The following is a 16,460-nucleotide window of genomic DNA, read 5'->3' on the forward strand; positions in this document are numbered from 1 at the left end:
TAGACTGAAAGCACATCTGGTAGACCTCAGTCTTTAAGCTTGTCTATTTCCACTCAGCAAAGAGAGAGTTTCTAGGTGGAGATCTATGAACTGGGACAAAAGAGTTGCTTACACCCATGTGCTGCTGAACTTAATGAATTTGCTGAACCTTTCTGTTTCTAGCATTGTTGACACAACAAAGCTGATTCAGCATAGAATTTAGACACTCATCAGACACAAGGTTTGAGAGACCTCCCCAGCACATCCTGCAGTAAAGCAGAATCTGAACAGTAACAAAGAAAAGAAATATTTTCTTTCCTACTCAATTATTTTGCTCTTAAATGCATCTGCCTATTTCTTAATTCTATCACCGGAACTAGAATTAAAACATTTCTACACAAGCAATAAAGGAATTGAGTTAACAATAATAGCAAACTATATTAAAAAAAAAAAAAAAAAGTAGGATCTCTTAAGCAATTTAAGTCACTAAAAGAATTTCAGGTATGCTCACCGGGGCAATTATATTTGTCATATTTAATTCACATATTTTTAAAAGTTTAGAAATACCTTAGATATGAAGCTATGATCCACTAACATATCTTAAGACTTCATTAATGCATCTAATTCAAATTTAGCTGATGAAAACTCCACTGCATGTGACTTCCTTATCAGCCAGTTCATCTCTACTCAAGATAAAATCTGTCAGCTCTTTCTCAGATAGTACCACTGATGAAGCAGTTTTGTCCATAACTCAGGTGTTTTGTCTGCAGAATATGACACAAACTGAACATTTGGAACTAGCCAAAAAGTTTTCTCTCTGCTCCCTAAAATTAGTAGTGATAATGTTTATATTATGATAATGTTTTCTAAAAATCTGTGCACCTGATCTCATGACTGACAACAGAACAGTGTCACAAAGTAAGCAATTGAGTGCGCCCTCAGCAGAGAATTAAGGTAACTGTGAATACTTAACAGTCTCCAAAAACACTTTATAAATTTGCTGAAAAACAGAAACATACACTCAAAATGGTATTAAAAAATTAGTCCATTACTCAAACAAATTCCTCCAAACTAATTGTCTGTGTCATCATCACTAAGCAGTTAAATAGAATTAATACATCAATAACTCTAAAACTTGGCAAGCTCATCCAACCCAATACATTCAATTATGCAATATATTTTTGTGAATATCATATCAGTTCATAATTCTACTCATTCAGTGACTGAAAAGATACTAGAAACTAGTTAATGCTACAGTACATTTAGACTAAGAAATCACACCAATAAAAACAGTCTGCATCTAATTCTGTGATACATTTCAAAATAAAATAAATGGTTTCTATACATTCTACCTTTTAAATAAATTGCTTTGTATTGCAAATTCAGCGTACTGCATGTTTAAAATAATAGACTGAGGGTATTTATTTATTTTCTGGATTTGGTTGTTCTCAGTCGCATAGAATTAAAGTATAAAAATGTTCAGAGGGTAACTTACTGACACATCAATGACATAAAAGTGGCAATAATTTATTTTTTTCTCACCTCTTCTGCCCCAGCTTTGATTTATGCAAGTAAAAGCTTCCTTGTTTAATGCAGGCCAACATTTCTTTCTACCCGATCTTGTAAAAAAGCTATTCCCCTTGCTTTTCTATCATCCAAAGTCAGGACCAGGAAGCTTTACTCTGAAAGTAAGACACCTACCAACATGCACTTATTAGGAATTTAATGGAGTATCTGTGTTCATCTCTCTGTGAAGCACGACCTATCACTTCCTGCACAAAATCCAGCAGGGTTCAAATGGGCACTGAATGACCTCAGCATTTGCAATAACACAATGGTAAATTGAAAGCAGGATCGTTTAATTACTGCACACCCCAATAGATGGTATTTATTGAACAAGTTCACACTTCCCATAGCTACAGTACTGCTCATTTCAAAAATTCATTCAGACGATATGAGGCAATTTGAAAATTCCTATCCCACAAATTGTTTTTCACAGATTTACCAGTTTAGCCACTGTGCATTGCAGTAAGAGATAGCAAGTGCATACCAGGCTGAAGTCAGTTTTGTGCCTTGAAAAACACATCTTCAGAACATTGTCTAGGTAATGATTTTCAGCAAAGAAATGGCCTAGGAAATGTGTTACCATTCCCGGACATTTTCTAAATTGCACAGGAGATAAGGAACACCAAAGGAGTTCAGTGGCATGCAAACTTGACTCCACCAGTATATAGCCTTTGGCATTATCCCATGGCATTGTCAGCAATTTTTAAAGTTCCACCTGTAAAGTCAGGTCAATTATGTGACACAGAACAGTATTTTAAGAGAATTCATTAAAAAACATGGAAATCACATATTTTTAAAATCTAAAAAAACAAAAAATAAAAAACAAAAAAACCCCACCAGAACAAAACAACAACAAAAAAAAAAAACCAACAACCCCAACCAAAAAACAACTGTTTTCCTTCCTCAGACATTAATGCAAATTCTTTCCATACTGTAGCTAGAAATTACAGAATAGACTTAACAACTTGAAAATCTAGGTTTTTTTTCCCTTTTGAGAAAAAGGCCAACTTCATCACTTGCAGTCATTTTAACAAGTAATTTAGTTTTCTCTTCATGTAATGCAGATAAATCTATTTCCTTTGAGTTTTGTTTTGCTTTATTCTCTGAGAGGCAAATCTACTGCAAATCTACTGAAAGCAAAAAGCTTTAACTAAAGAATCATAGAACTCTCCCCCCTTTTCCTGTAACATGCCTAGTTTCAATTACTCAAAACCCATACATTTATAAATACATCAATAAAGAAATACTGAAGTTCATCATTTTAATCTAGGAAGGAAATCTTTGATAAATACTATTCATCAGCAGGAATATAAATTTCTCTCTTTTCAATGAGGCTATGTAGGATTCACATAAAAATGCAGCAGAGAAGCAGCACTTAGAGTAAGAGCTTGCTAGCAAGATGTAAAAGAATGCAAGTAATTTTTGTTCTCTTGCTAAACAATCAAGCTCTGTTTATCCAAATTGTTATATTGCAAACTTAGGGTTATTATTACTAATACTATTGATTTCAGAATCAATCATACGAAGGACCTTAAAAACCATTCATTTCAGATCCTTCCAAAAATTTTTAATTATTGCCACATCTTTAAGTTGTCCCTGCATCTTTGGCCCAGCTATTCCTGACACCAATGGGGTACTTGGTGATTTTGCCTAAGCAGTTTTTCACAGAGTATTCCAGTAAGAGAACTTGAAAGATGTATGTATTCATAACTTATGAATAAACACAGCCACACCGTTTACATTTCATGATTAGGCAAATCTTCTAAGAGCAACCAAAAATATTCAGATGTATGACCATGCATTTTCACAGGCCATAATCAGGCAGGGCCACCCAAATAGGCATGTTGGGAAGTCCTAATTCAAGAGATTTGTTGTTCCTTTTAGTAGATAAGTTTGCTTTTTAAATTCCTGCTTTTAAAAATTGTATTTTTTTTTAATTTTGATTTTATGAAAAATATAAGACCTTATTTCCTTTAAACATAGTGTCCAAGTCAATAACACAGCATAACTGAATTCATGAGAAAATGTTCCAAGTTAGAGAACACAACTGATTGAAAAAATAACTTTTTAAAAAGCATGCTGCAGAACAAATATACAAAACCTGCATTTCGCAGACAAATACATTCCTGGTCTCTTAAACTGACTATGCCTTGCTAAAAATGTAAAAATACGGTATTTCATAATTATTGAAAATAATTATAAACTGAAGTACTGCAATTTTTCAATTTCTTGGAGAGATTCTCATTAGAGAGAAGATTTCTGTTCCATTTTTGTTCCCTTATCAACTTATTACTTTATTCTAAAAAAGCATCAAGCAGATTGAAAGAAACTACTGCTGATAACAGCACTGTTTGCAGTGGTACCTATGGAATCCAGCTATGTATTTGTGTTGAACAACTAACATTACAAACCAAAATCCAGTCTGAACCTCCTCCATCGTGTCACATCAATAGCGTCTTCACTGTATCTGTTCCAAAGAGCTGGAAGTGATCGTATTCAAAGAAGATCGGATTTCTTAAAAAAAAATCTCTCACAGCCTTAAATATACAGTACATTTCTTTCCAGTCTTCTATAGACACAAACAGCAATACTAATATTAAAGTTCCTGTTTTAAAGCTCCTGTTTTAGCCATTTTATTCACGATCAACAGGGTCATTCCTTTAAATACTGACTTTTATTTTTAGATGTAGCTTTTTGCAGTTTAAACTGCCACAAATACAGATTAATACACGTGAAACAACTGACATTACACACAATACTGCAAATAGTAAAACCATCTGCTCTTTTATTTTTAAATATTTGGATGAATTCTTCCTGCTAACAACTTTAAAAAAAAAAAGAAAATGAAATGTAAGATTGGCTTGGGAGAAAGGGAGTACTTGCAGTTTTCTTGACATATTCTGCAAATTAACAAGTAAACACTGGTACCCATCCACAGCCCTCACAGAATGATATACTTCTTGGGTGGATGTGTTTCTGAAGGCAGTATCACTCAGATGACCAAAAACAGCATTCAGAATGTCACAGGCCACAGGATGAACTGCAGATTCCAGGGAAAGTTATTGCAAAAATCTCACCCACATTAGTGTGACCAGAACTTGACATTTTGCTGTTAAAGGCTGCATATATCTTTGTTAGAGAAGAACATCCGTTCTAGATACAGTTTTTAGCAATTTATTTGCCTTCAAATTCCCTTCTGGACCTGAAGCATTACTACTCTGAAACCCACAAGGATAGCTTTCATCCAAGGTCACATAAACCATGAAAGCTAGATCATGTGCAAACACTAACACAGCTCTTTCACATGAACCAAGAGATGACATTGAAAAAACTCTAAGTATCATGGAAAGGAAGGACAGAAATTAAGAGGACACAAATCCTCGTATGCCATTAAGCCTTGCAGATGTGCCTATGCATCATCACCACTCAATCTTTCCCAGTAACGTAGCAGTACTTGTTTAATATTTAAAGTGTTGTTTCAAGTTAGTATTTAGTTCTTCAAAACTGCACAGAATTCTAACAGCTCCTTTCATTCCCTTCCAGGTGAGCCCTGGATGCGAGTGTGAATTACTGCTTCCCTTCTCCAGCAGTCCTCTCCCACAAAACTCTCGCAGCCCTCTTTTCCCCTGCATCAAAACACACATTGAGGCACTCCAAGCCCTATTTTTGGCTGAGGAGAAGGGGATAAGATGTCTCGTAGCCAAAGCAGGTTTCCCTAGCACCTCATTTTCCATAGAAAGGCTGCAAAAGTGACACTACAGCAACTGTACCAAGAGATGAGCTGGTATGAACAAAATCATCTGAGCTACACTGACAGTAAGGAACAAAACTTTCTTTACATCTCATTTGCCCTATCAGTGAAAGTCATAGCAACACAACCTCTCCTCCACCTTTCTTCAAAACAGCACAAGGCTACAGCATTCTCTGACTAGTTTCTGGAGTCAGTTGTTCAAATTGCAGCTGCAACCAAAAATTCCCAACTCTTTCCCCTCAAGTAAAGACCAAAGCACAGAATTCCCCTTGTCACTTTCATTTTGGTTTGCTGCAATTCACTGGTTTTGGATCTGAAAAACATCACAAATGTTCCAGCAAAAGGAATGAGCTGGCTGCCTCCTCTGTGGTTTAACTGCTACACATACGTCTTCCTTCTCCAGTCTCTCCTACAGCTCTGAATCCATTTCTAGTACTGCCCCAGAGCATGGCAATGGTTTTTCAAACCCACTAAAAAATCAAGTTCAGCAACTAATCATTGTATGTCACGATACTATCCAAGAGAGTGAATTTTTGCAAAGTAACAAGGGATCCAAGGTCTAGGAGGGAACAAGACATGGAATCTTCTCCTTCAAACTTTGTATAGAATGAATTTCTTGAAAAGACGAGACATTTGGTCAGTGTCCAAACACGTTGCAAGACTCCTTACTTAACATCACCATGTGCTGTTGCTCTGCCAAGGAAAACAAAGAGAAAGCCTTCTCTGCAGGGTCTTCTGTGGGATCAAAACCTCTACTTATAGTCCATCAAATAACCTGTACACCCCTAAATACCCTTGTGGAGTATCAGTTCAAAGTCTAAACAGAAAGATACAAGATTTTAATGGTGAAATACACATTATTTACTTCTGTTAACTCTGTGTAGAGCACAGCAATTTATCAGCTCAGCAGAAGTGGAAGCCTTCTAACTCAAGTCATTTTTGAGCAGATTATATGAAATTATTTTAGTATAATTAACCACTATCACTTTTACTTCTTAAAGATCAACAGTTAGTAAATATTTTTTTTAAATATCACCTTTTGAACATGTAACTTTGCTTAGAGATCAGCCCTACACTGCTGTAATCACGCCATACCATAACAAACTGATAGAAAAAAGCCTGTAGTACCTCTTCTATGGTGACACAAAGTTCTGATAGCACATTCCCATCCGGTTTCCTAATGGTGTTGCCCCTCTGAATGTTAACACCACCTGTTCCAGCAAAGTTCCCGCAGGTGGCACTAGCTGCTACTGACAATGAAACAGACAAACCAAGTGTGTGCAGCTGAAACTGCCTGTCCCTTCTGGCCAGCATGCCAAGCAAGTGCTACAAATCTCTACACCTTCTGGTGTCTGATACGTCCTGCTTACTGCTCAAGTCTTGATCTGTGTTTAGATAGCCAAGACATTCCATCTCCTTTTGCTTATTTCTAAGCTTTCTGTCATCAGAGCAAAACAGATTTCTACTCTAAGAACTCTATATTTTTCAAAATACATGATCACACCTTCCTTCTCTCATGCATTTGTACAGTGAAATTAATCTCAGCAGGACTCCTTCGTCTTCAGAAAAGTTAAAAAAAAAAAAAAAAACAACATACAAACAAAGACATCAACAGATCACATTTCACTTGCATGCATAGTCTGACACAATGAACACCTTCTTTTGAAGGTGAACTTGTGAAAACAGACAGACTTGAGTGAAATATCTTAGCATGAGACATTCCTGAAACACACTCTGAAGGAAAACAATGAAAACCAGGACAAGGAGATCAGCCCCCAAATATGTACAGACTAACAGACAAGCCTAGCAAAGCCCTACAAGCAGAGTTAGTAGCAAGAATCTATTAAGTACTACTCTATCAAAGAAATCTGCTCTTCAATGCCATCTCCTCTTTTTATAAAGTTCACTTTCTCATAAGACAAGTTTCAAAAACAACTACAGATGCTCAAGATCTCTGTTTCCAAAGGAGAAGAAAAAAGAAAAGAGGAAAAAAAAAAAAAAATCACTACCGATAAAACAATAACAAACAAACAAATTAAAAAAAAAAATAAATAAAAATAAAACCACTAAACCCTCCTTCCAAAAGTTGGATAAGAACCTGTCAAATTCTAGCAATAACAAAGTTGCATTATAGTGCTCATGGTTATGGAAAAACACCTGAAGGAAAAGAATTTCAGCACTGTTCTCAGAGTTGCTCGAATTCCTTTTCAAAGACCTGAACTTCACATAATGGGAGAGATGCTGATTTGGCTAATACCCGATACCTGCTTTCACAGGCTTTAAGTCTCCTGCAAATTGCTTTTGTTACAGAGGTTGTGTGCTAGCTACACTCTCTTTTTGCTTGATCCCTGTGCTTAGGATATCACTATATTCTGTCCACTGTTGTGCAAATTCATCATTCCACACTCAATTAGCAGAGGAAATGAAACTGAAACAGCCTGCAAGGAATAAAAGGTGTTGTTGCAACACAGAGAATCCAATCTCAGCAAGAAAGTTACATGACAATGATTGCAAGTTTTAATACACAAAGCATTAAACAAACTCAAACCCATTTCCACATGGAGATTCAAACACATCTGAATAATTTTGTTCCCAGGTACTTACATACTCACCATGTCTGCAAGCCTTTCAGATTATGGCACTTCATTTTCAGATATCTGTTTCTGCTCCAGAGCATTTCTTGACAACCAGCTAAAGTTCACTAACATTGTCATATTTATGTCATAGAAAAAGGGAAAAAACTTTGTTATCACCTTGGGGAGGACATCTGACTGTGCATGTTCTATAGGGTAGCCTCTCCTGAAATCACACAACTATGATAATAACTGAAGTTCTTCTGGGTTTATTTATCTTGTTGTGTCTCATATGAAGGTTTCATAGCCCTCTTAAAGAAAAGCTCTTTGATATTTTTAAGGTCAGTAGAAAAGATAATATCTATGAGACAAATAAAATTTGTAATTATTTTCATTCTGAGTAGGGCCAGAGTCAAAACACTGAGATAAGGAACAAAGTCTCCCTAAAGTCATATAACCTTGAAACTGCAGTCATGAACAGTTTAAGAAATAGAGAGTGCATCCAAAAGTAAATCCTCAAATTCCACTGAACAACTCAATGCATTATAAAAATATAAGTAGAGATGCATCCATTTTAGAGCCATCTATTTTAGGCATCACTTCTCTCCATTTAAATACATCTTTCTGAAAGCCCCCCAAAAAAGAAAGAGGAGGAGAAAAGTAGAAACCAGAAGTATGTTTCTCTACCAAACTAAAATCACAACCTATTCTCTTACACACATAGTTTTCACGGTGCAATTATTTTTCTTTAGTTTTGCGCTAGCAATAGAGTGATTGTTATGTAACAACTCTAACTACGCTTTTTTACCTCTTAAATAAAATGCTCGTAATATATTTGGCTACACTATACAGTTTTAAAGAAATAACTTTGTATGTTATTGTACAGGGGAAAAAAAATGACAACGCAAAGCAAAAGTGTCAAAAGTAGATCATATTTAGAAAAGACAAAATGTCAGCACTGTCCTGAAGGTTCATTCACCTTGTAATAAGTAAACAAGAGGAAGAAATATTTTTCCCCTCATCTGTAAACTGTTCTGGAAAGCTATACCAAAAAAAATAAAAACTAAAATGTTTGGTTTGGCATTGCTGCCTCTTATTCACAAAAGGGAAACCTACTTCAAGCCATAATGAATAACTATCACACTTAGATCCTTCGCTGAGTTCTTTTCTCTCATCTTTAGAAATGGCGACTCCATTATATTTGCAAGGAAAGGAATGGATGCAGTTTTGTGACTCAGTGTCAGGAAAAGGACTCCCTGAAAGCTGATTGTGAGCTTCCTGCAATTGCAATGGACTTGTATAACTGAGAGGAATATTACTGGTGAGTTAGGAGGTTGAGAGATGGGCTTTAAAGTTATTAGAAAAAGAATATCCAAGCTGGCTTTTCACAAAAGTGACATCTGAGCTACTAGCCAAAGTACAGTTATTCATAATGAAGTTACTTAAATGTATGTACCCTGTAGAACACATTTTTCTCCTTGCAGCCATCAGAAAAAGACCATCCGGCTTTTTTCACGAAGTGTGATTAATGGAAATGTCTGGGGTTTTGTTTTCATCACAGAGTACATGAAATTAGGAAAACACCAGTACAAAGACCATAAAACATTCAATGGATAAACCTTTCTCAACTCTGACATGTTCCAGTATCCAAGTACTGCTGCTGGCTGCCTCCCAAGCTCTGGCAGCAGGATCACTGCATGCTCCTTCATCTTCTCCTTCTCCCTACTGCATAGGCATGTATGTCTGGGTGTACATACTTAGTTATATATTTGCACACTGCATACACATGGAAAAAAGAAAATCAGTAAAATATAAATTAACAGCACTGAGTACACTCTCTTGTAAGTAAGTTGTCAAATGAATGGCTTCGTAACTAAGATTGGGACATTTCCTGTAAAAACACTACATTATTTATCAAACATCTCCAGAGCAAAAGTGTTGAAGTGTGACTTGCAAATAATACATTTTTAGAGCCAAAGTTGGCAGTTATCTACAGAATACTTGGACTAATTGCTATGGTGAGCCAAGGCCCTCTCTTTGTATACGTGAGCTTTGGATATCACATCCCCATATCAGCAGAGTCCTGCAATTGCAAGATTAGCCCTATTTGTGGCACTTAAATGCATATTCCTAGTGAAGAGCGCAGAGAAACTATATAGTTTAAAACTATAGTTTAAAACACTCATTCATGCTTAATCTCTGGTTAATCACAATTTTGTACTTTGGCCTAGCTTTCGAACATAGTACCAAATACCTATTATGCATTAAAATAATAGTCGTCTGATTTTACTTTACCAACAGATCATAAAAGAGTACACAAATGCTGAGTCTTCCAGAGATCTGTTAAGCTTCTTGAAGCAAAAGCCTTCACAGCTGGTGCCAGGAGATGTTTTTTGGTGAAATGAATGTTGCTTTGCAGTTTTCCATTAGATAGGAGAAAAATCACCCCAAATCCTTTTACACTTTAGATTTAAAATTATCTGAAGTACATGATCATTGGGAAATTATCTGAAGTACATGATCATTGGGAAATATGTGGTACTCAATAAGAATTTCCACCAGTGTTACCTTACATTTTGAGAAGTGTTAGACAATACTAAGACTACGTGCCTTTTTAAAAATTTCTGTTATTAACAATTCTCACTTTGGAATCCTAGTTCTCTTCTCCCCCAGAATAGTTCACACCAGTGCTGAAAACCAACTTTAAGTTTCCTTTTTAACCACACCGGGAAGTGAAGCTTTTTATGCCACTATTAGAGAATCAGAAACCCATCACACATTGAACAGTCAGCTTTCCTTGCTCTTGTGTTGTTAGAACTGCCATCACTGACACAGAGATGTTTCTCTTCCTACCTTCTCTCACCTGGGGAAGTTTTAAGAGAGTAAAAGATGCAGCACATTTATACGTAAACAACATGAGAGAAATCAAATATTTCATTTCTATCCTCAGAAAGATGATGAAAAAGAACAACTAGCTGCATAAAGCAATTCAATTTTCCTTAAACAAGCTAAAGCCACTATAATTCCCAAAATCACACCAAGAAGTTTCAAGTGCACATAAATATTTTGCACTGTGTTAGAAGTATGGAAGGATACAAATAAGTTAACGTCAACAAATCACTGTACTGTACTGTATCAAATCTTATATCATAACCAGCAATAAGAAACTATCACACATACTTCTTTCATATTGAGTCATTTTTTATGATGTGTATATCAACAGTGTGGTTTCAGAGAGAAATAAAAGCCATGGCTTACATTGTTTTCCCCTGGCAGTGTAATTCCCATTGACAGAGTGATACCTGTAGTATGAAACTCAGCTGTTCCATTTACTTCGATGTATGTAAGCACAGAACACAAAGTTAGGCCACAAGAATAAGAAAGCTTCTGGAGAACTCATCTTTTCTATCATTTCTTTGTCCATTTGATCTAGTACTGGAAATCAATACAAATAAGGATGGGGGATGAGGAGAGGGAGAAATCTCCAAACAGACTTGACTGAAGTAAATACTCAAGGGGATATTACTCAATTTGGTATCAAGAAATTCAGTGAATTTCCAAAGCCTTTTGAATTCTCTGAGCTAAGCCCAATGAATTCAGAAGAAAGTTCCTTTTCTTCCACTTTTTAAGGGAAGAAATAACTTAGGCGAACCTTCTACAAAATAGCCTCCCGTATTCAGTGATGGAGGAACAAACCTAAAGCCCTGCCAAGATATACAACTAAATATATGTACATTTATAAGCCTTAATGTTTTATTCAAACATTAAATACTGATTTGCTGAAGCAAAAACACAAACGTGCTCCAATAAATGCTATTTCAAGTTAAGTAATTCAGCCTTTGGTACATAAAAATCCCCGTTCCTCCACTCTTGCTGTCTATTCCACATTCTGCATTCTGAAGGATGCCAACACATGAAGTGCATACTAATGACTCCAAGTTTCAGCTGGAACCAGCAGGAGGAACAGCAAAGTAAGATCAGCATCTGGGCTCCCAGATGATGTCAGCATATTCAGCAAGGCAAAATTAAAAAAGAAAAGAAGACTCTGTTGTATCTCAAAATTTCAAATGCATAAAGGGCTGTATATATTACCAGAAAAAGCAGGAAACCACTCTACCTCACAAGCAAATGAGTTTATGCAGCCCAGAAGCCTACTCCATTTAAGCAATAGGAGCAGTTAGAGAAAGAAGCATTTGTTCCTCTATCACAGAATCACAAGGTTGGAAACGACCTGCAAGATCATCTAGTCCAACCACCCTCCCATTCCTATCAGTACCAAAAGCTACTAAACCATATCTCGTAGCTCTAGATCTGACTGCAGTCACTACACTTCCTTCTCATCCCCATCTTCTTCTCCCTGCCCTCCCCTCAACTTGTATGGCGGTTCCAGGGCTATTACCAAGCTGCCAGCATTTCTTGCCAAACATGGGTTCTCATTCCCCTATAAGTGCCGACCTGTCATGGCACATCAATCAAACTATTGCCACGCCAGTTTCAAATTCTGCTGTTCAGAAGTTTTTTTTCTCCTTGGTCCCTACCTCCCCCACTTATCCCAGCTCACTTGCAGTGAGAGGACATTTCAAGATACCACCTCAGGGAACACATGAGTCTGAGGTTTGGGCAGTCCCTCTGACAGTGTCAGGGTAATGCTGGCATGAAATGGAAAGCAGATCCTTAATAGAAGTGAGATTTGTTGTGGTTTGGATTTTGTTGTTGTTGCTTGCTTAACTCCAACTCCTTCACAGCTTTAGCAAAGGCGATTACAGTTAGGGAAGAAGCTGCAAGGCACTGTATTACAAAAGTAAGGCCAAACATTTCAAAACTTAGTCACTTAGTCACTTAGGAATCTGCGCTAATTTGTGGAAAACAGGAACCTGACATTCTCCAAAAAATCATTTCAGTTCAGGTTGAAGTCATGACCAAATTTCAAAATTACTAGTAATTTTGGGAAATCTTGAAAGCTTTTGATCTAAATGTAAGAAATATTTTATCTATTTTAAAGCAGGTATCTATATAGTACTTCTATCCAAGCAATTTTATTAATTGGTTTTACTTTCAACATAGGTGTGAGATAAAAACGAGCGAAGACAAGGAACAAGATTTGGACTACGTAAACCCCAGAGGGTTACAGTAACATACTTTTTGTAATGCTTCTAGGGCTATTTTGCCTTTTCCCGAAGTGGCTGAAGGCAAAATCTACATGCAAGTTCAAGTATTTGATTATTTATTATAAATCACCTGTAACTACCAACTTCAAACTTTTTGACAACTTTTAAATTTGATTTTGGGCCTTGCTAAAACCATTCTGGTTCATGAGAGCAGCAGCAACCTGTGTGTGTGTTCATCTATATGCTTTGGCACCCTGTTCTGCTTCTGGGAAAGAAAAGCTGCTAGAGCTGCTGCAAAAAGCAGTATTTTCCCTCTCCGTTCAGGTATTAGCAGAAGTAGCAAGTAGTAAAAAGAAGGCTGAAATGATCTTCCTCACTAAGTCAGAAGGCAAACCACAGGCTATGACGGCTTCCTTAGAAGCCATAAGCATTATATGTATGTTAAAATATTTGAGCTGGGAAGACTAATTTCAGGGTATTTGTATTTTTTGTATGCATCTTATTTGTAAGTGTGAGCCTGGTACTGTAGGCTGTGTGGAAAATCCAAATAGCACAAATTAAGTGTTGATACTTCATATATGGTAAGAGATATACTTTGTCAATTTCCCATCTTTAATTCAGCCTATCAAAGCACCAGTGGACACTGTCATCTCCAAAACATCTATCACAAGCAACATCTTTAAAAATAAAACTAAGCAATTCTAGATTAACACAAGATAATCATCAAGGGAAAATGATTTGTTTTCTTTTACAGATAAAGATCAGCTGCAGGAAGTACAATACTATATAGAGATATTGCAATATTTACATTATGCCTATTTATATGTACGTAAATGTATACTGACATTATGCTTTCAATAAACACAGAATTAAGCATGATTTTTTCTATCAGCAGTGCCAATTTCATTTTAAGGAAAAGCCCCAACTATTTATCTCATTTCCAGCAAGCACACAACAGGATTATATCACTCATTTTTGAAAAGTAATATCCAGGGAACCAGGGAAGGAAACTGCTCATGCAGAGGAATTTCATGCCTCCCTCACACATTCAGTTATTTACACTAAAGAATTTGTTCAAGTATCTATATCCTTGCACCTGATAAGGGTACAGATAAGACAAAATATGGTTTAACAATATTGAGAAATGCACACGTCGCTCAGTGCTGAAAGGTTGTAAAAAAGCTTTATGACAACTACAACTTCAGGCATTTAAACTACATTTAGGGTTGCAACCTAGGTGCACGGAATGAGTAACAACAAAGATCTGAGGACTCATTTGATTATCATACATACTACGTGGCACAATGGCTAATCAAGCATTAGTGTGGGGCTCCTCTAGTCTCTAGAATGGCAAACATTTTGGTTTCATGACATTTATTCCTCCTGGGGGCAGGAGAAGTCCATTTCTCAGGACTGGAGAATAACTGGAAAACAGAAAATAACATTGAATGATAAATTCACTTCCTAAGATTATCTTACTTCTGGCAGAGCAGTCAGGCTCACTCCAGTGGCAGAGCAGAAAATCTCCACCTCTATGCTATTCAGGGTAAGTCTGAGGCCAGTAGGTCTACCACTGTTGATTCAAGGAAAAACAAGAAACACCCTCAAAAACTACAAAGTCAAAGAAGACAGACTGTTTGATTATGTGAATTTTATGCTTTTGTCCAGCTTTTATTTATTTTTATATAGCAATATGGATATTATGAATAGCACCAGTGTATTACTACAGATTAAGTAGCTCTTGAAGATGGTCATTATTGCAGACTACTCTCCCTTGATCATCACTAATTTAGGACCAGATTTAAAATGAGTTACTGCCAATTCATAAAGAACTCATTGTTTTATCCAAATTAATAGCTTTATATCTTGTGTTACCAGATGTGTTTCAGAGAGACAATAAATTTTCAAATTATAATGTCCTGTTTAAAGTCTGCTGTAATATAATTTGTCATAAAGAGTGGTGCACGAGGCAAATTTTAAAACTATGATCTTATTCTCAAAATAAACACAGAAAACTCTTAAGTTTTGGGTTAGATTCTATGCAGATTTGGCACAAATATTTTCTACTATCCTCTAACTCACCTGATCAAAAGATCTCTATTCTGAAGTGGCACGCTATCTTTTGAAGGCTTTACTTCACCCCAAAGATTAATATACCTTTAGCATTAGTACATCCAACAAAAAGGAAGGCAGTAATGGTGCCCATTACATAAGCAATGTATCTCAGACCTAAAAAAGATGGGCTTCTCAGCCTTGAGAAGAGAAGGCTCCAGGGAGACCTTATTGTGGCCTGCCAGTACCTGAAGGGGGCCTACAGGAAAGCTGAGGAGGGGCTTTTTGTAAGGGCACGTAGCAAAGGGACAAAGGAAAAATGGTTTAAAACTGAAAGAGGGTAGATTTAGGCTAGATGTTAGGAAGAAATTCTGTACGGCGAGCACGGTGAGACACCAGAACACATTGCCCAGAGAGGCTGTGGATGCCTCCTACCTAGAAACATTCAAGGACAGGCTGGATGGGGCTTTGAGCAACCTGGTCTAGAGGGAGGTGTCCCTGCCTATAGCAGGGGGTTGGAAATGGATGTTCTTAAAGGTTTCTTCCAAACCAAAACATTCTAACATTTTTATCAGATTGTTCATATTAAAACAAAGAACGAACCTCTTCTATGGAAACAAATCCCCAAAACAAACATCAGTATACTAGGAACTGCCAGACAACTATTTTCCTAACTCACAAAAAAATAAAATGTAGAATTTTGAAAATGCCTGGGTTTTTTTTGTTTGTTTGTTTGTTTTGTTTTAAGAAAAATCATTGGAAGACTTTAACTCATATGTATAAATAAAAAGGATAAAAAACACACCAACAGAACTTCCTGCCAAATGTAAGACTCAGTTTTAAATAGCATTATTATTTTGACAAGAGAATGTGCACCAGTTCTGTGAAGTCCTATATTAAAAAAAAAAAGCTTAAAAAAAATCCTGACTTCACTTTCTAATGTTTTTCAAGTGCAATATCTCACAAAGCCTAATGCCTTTTTTTTTTTACTGAAATGGCTACACGTTGTGTCCTTTAAAAATGGACACTCACTCACTGTTATACTCCCACAAAACAAGCAATTGTAGTGTTTAAATCTGAATGTATGAAGAGTATTTTTTTTCCAAAACTTTCTAAATAGAAGAAACAAATATAATAACTATGACTTCAGGTGCTTTCTATTTAACCTTGAAAACAGGATTAGAATACACATCTCCAGTAGTCTTCAGACTCCATTTGATCATGGAAGGCAGAGACGCTCAAATACAAAATATACTATACTTAATAGGCAACTTCACATTTCTAAATTATTATTATGTACTAATCATAATATTCAGGCTGGATTTATCCTTGCATCTAAAATGTCTGTGGGGGCAACAAACACACTCTTGGGAGGTAAAAAGGGAGCGAGGAAAGACATAAATGCTTTATTAAAAAAAAAAAAAAAAAAAA

General features: G+C 36.3%; 1 protein-coding gene across 5 annotated transcripts in view; it reads right to left on the reverse strand.

Moving 5' to 3' along the window:
* Positions 1-16,460, reverse strand: part of PLEKHG1 (pleckstrin homology and RhoGEF domain containing G1) — a 123,725-nt gene that overhangs the window by 89,013 nt on the left and 18,252 nt on the right. The gene's annotated exons all lie outside the window — the stretch shown is intronic.

This window comes from Tympanuchus pallidicinctus, unplaced genomic scaffold (genome assembly GCF_026119805.1).
Source record: "Tympanuchus pallidicinctus isolate F22 unplaced genomic scaffold, pur_lepc_1.0 scaffold1, whole genome shotgun sequence".
NCBI classification, from domain to species: domain Eukaryota; kingdom Metazoa; phylum Chordata; class Aves; order Galliformes; family Phasianidae; genus Tympanuchus; species Tympanuchus pallidicinctus.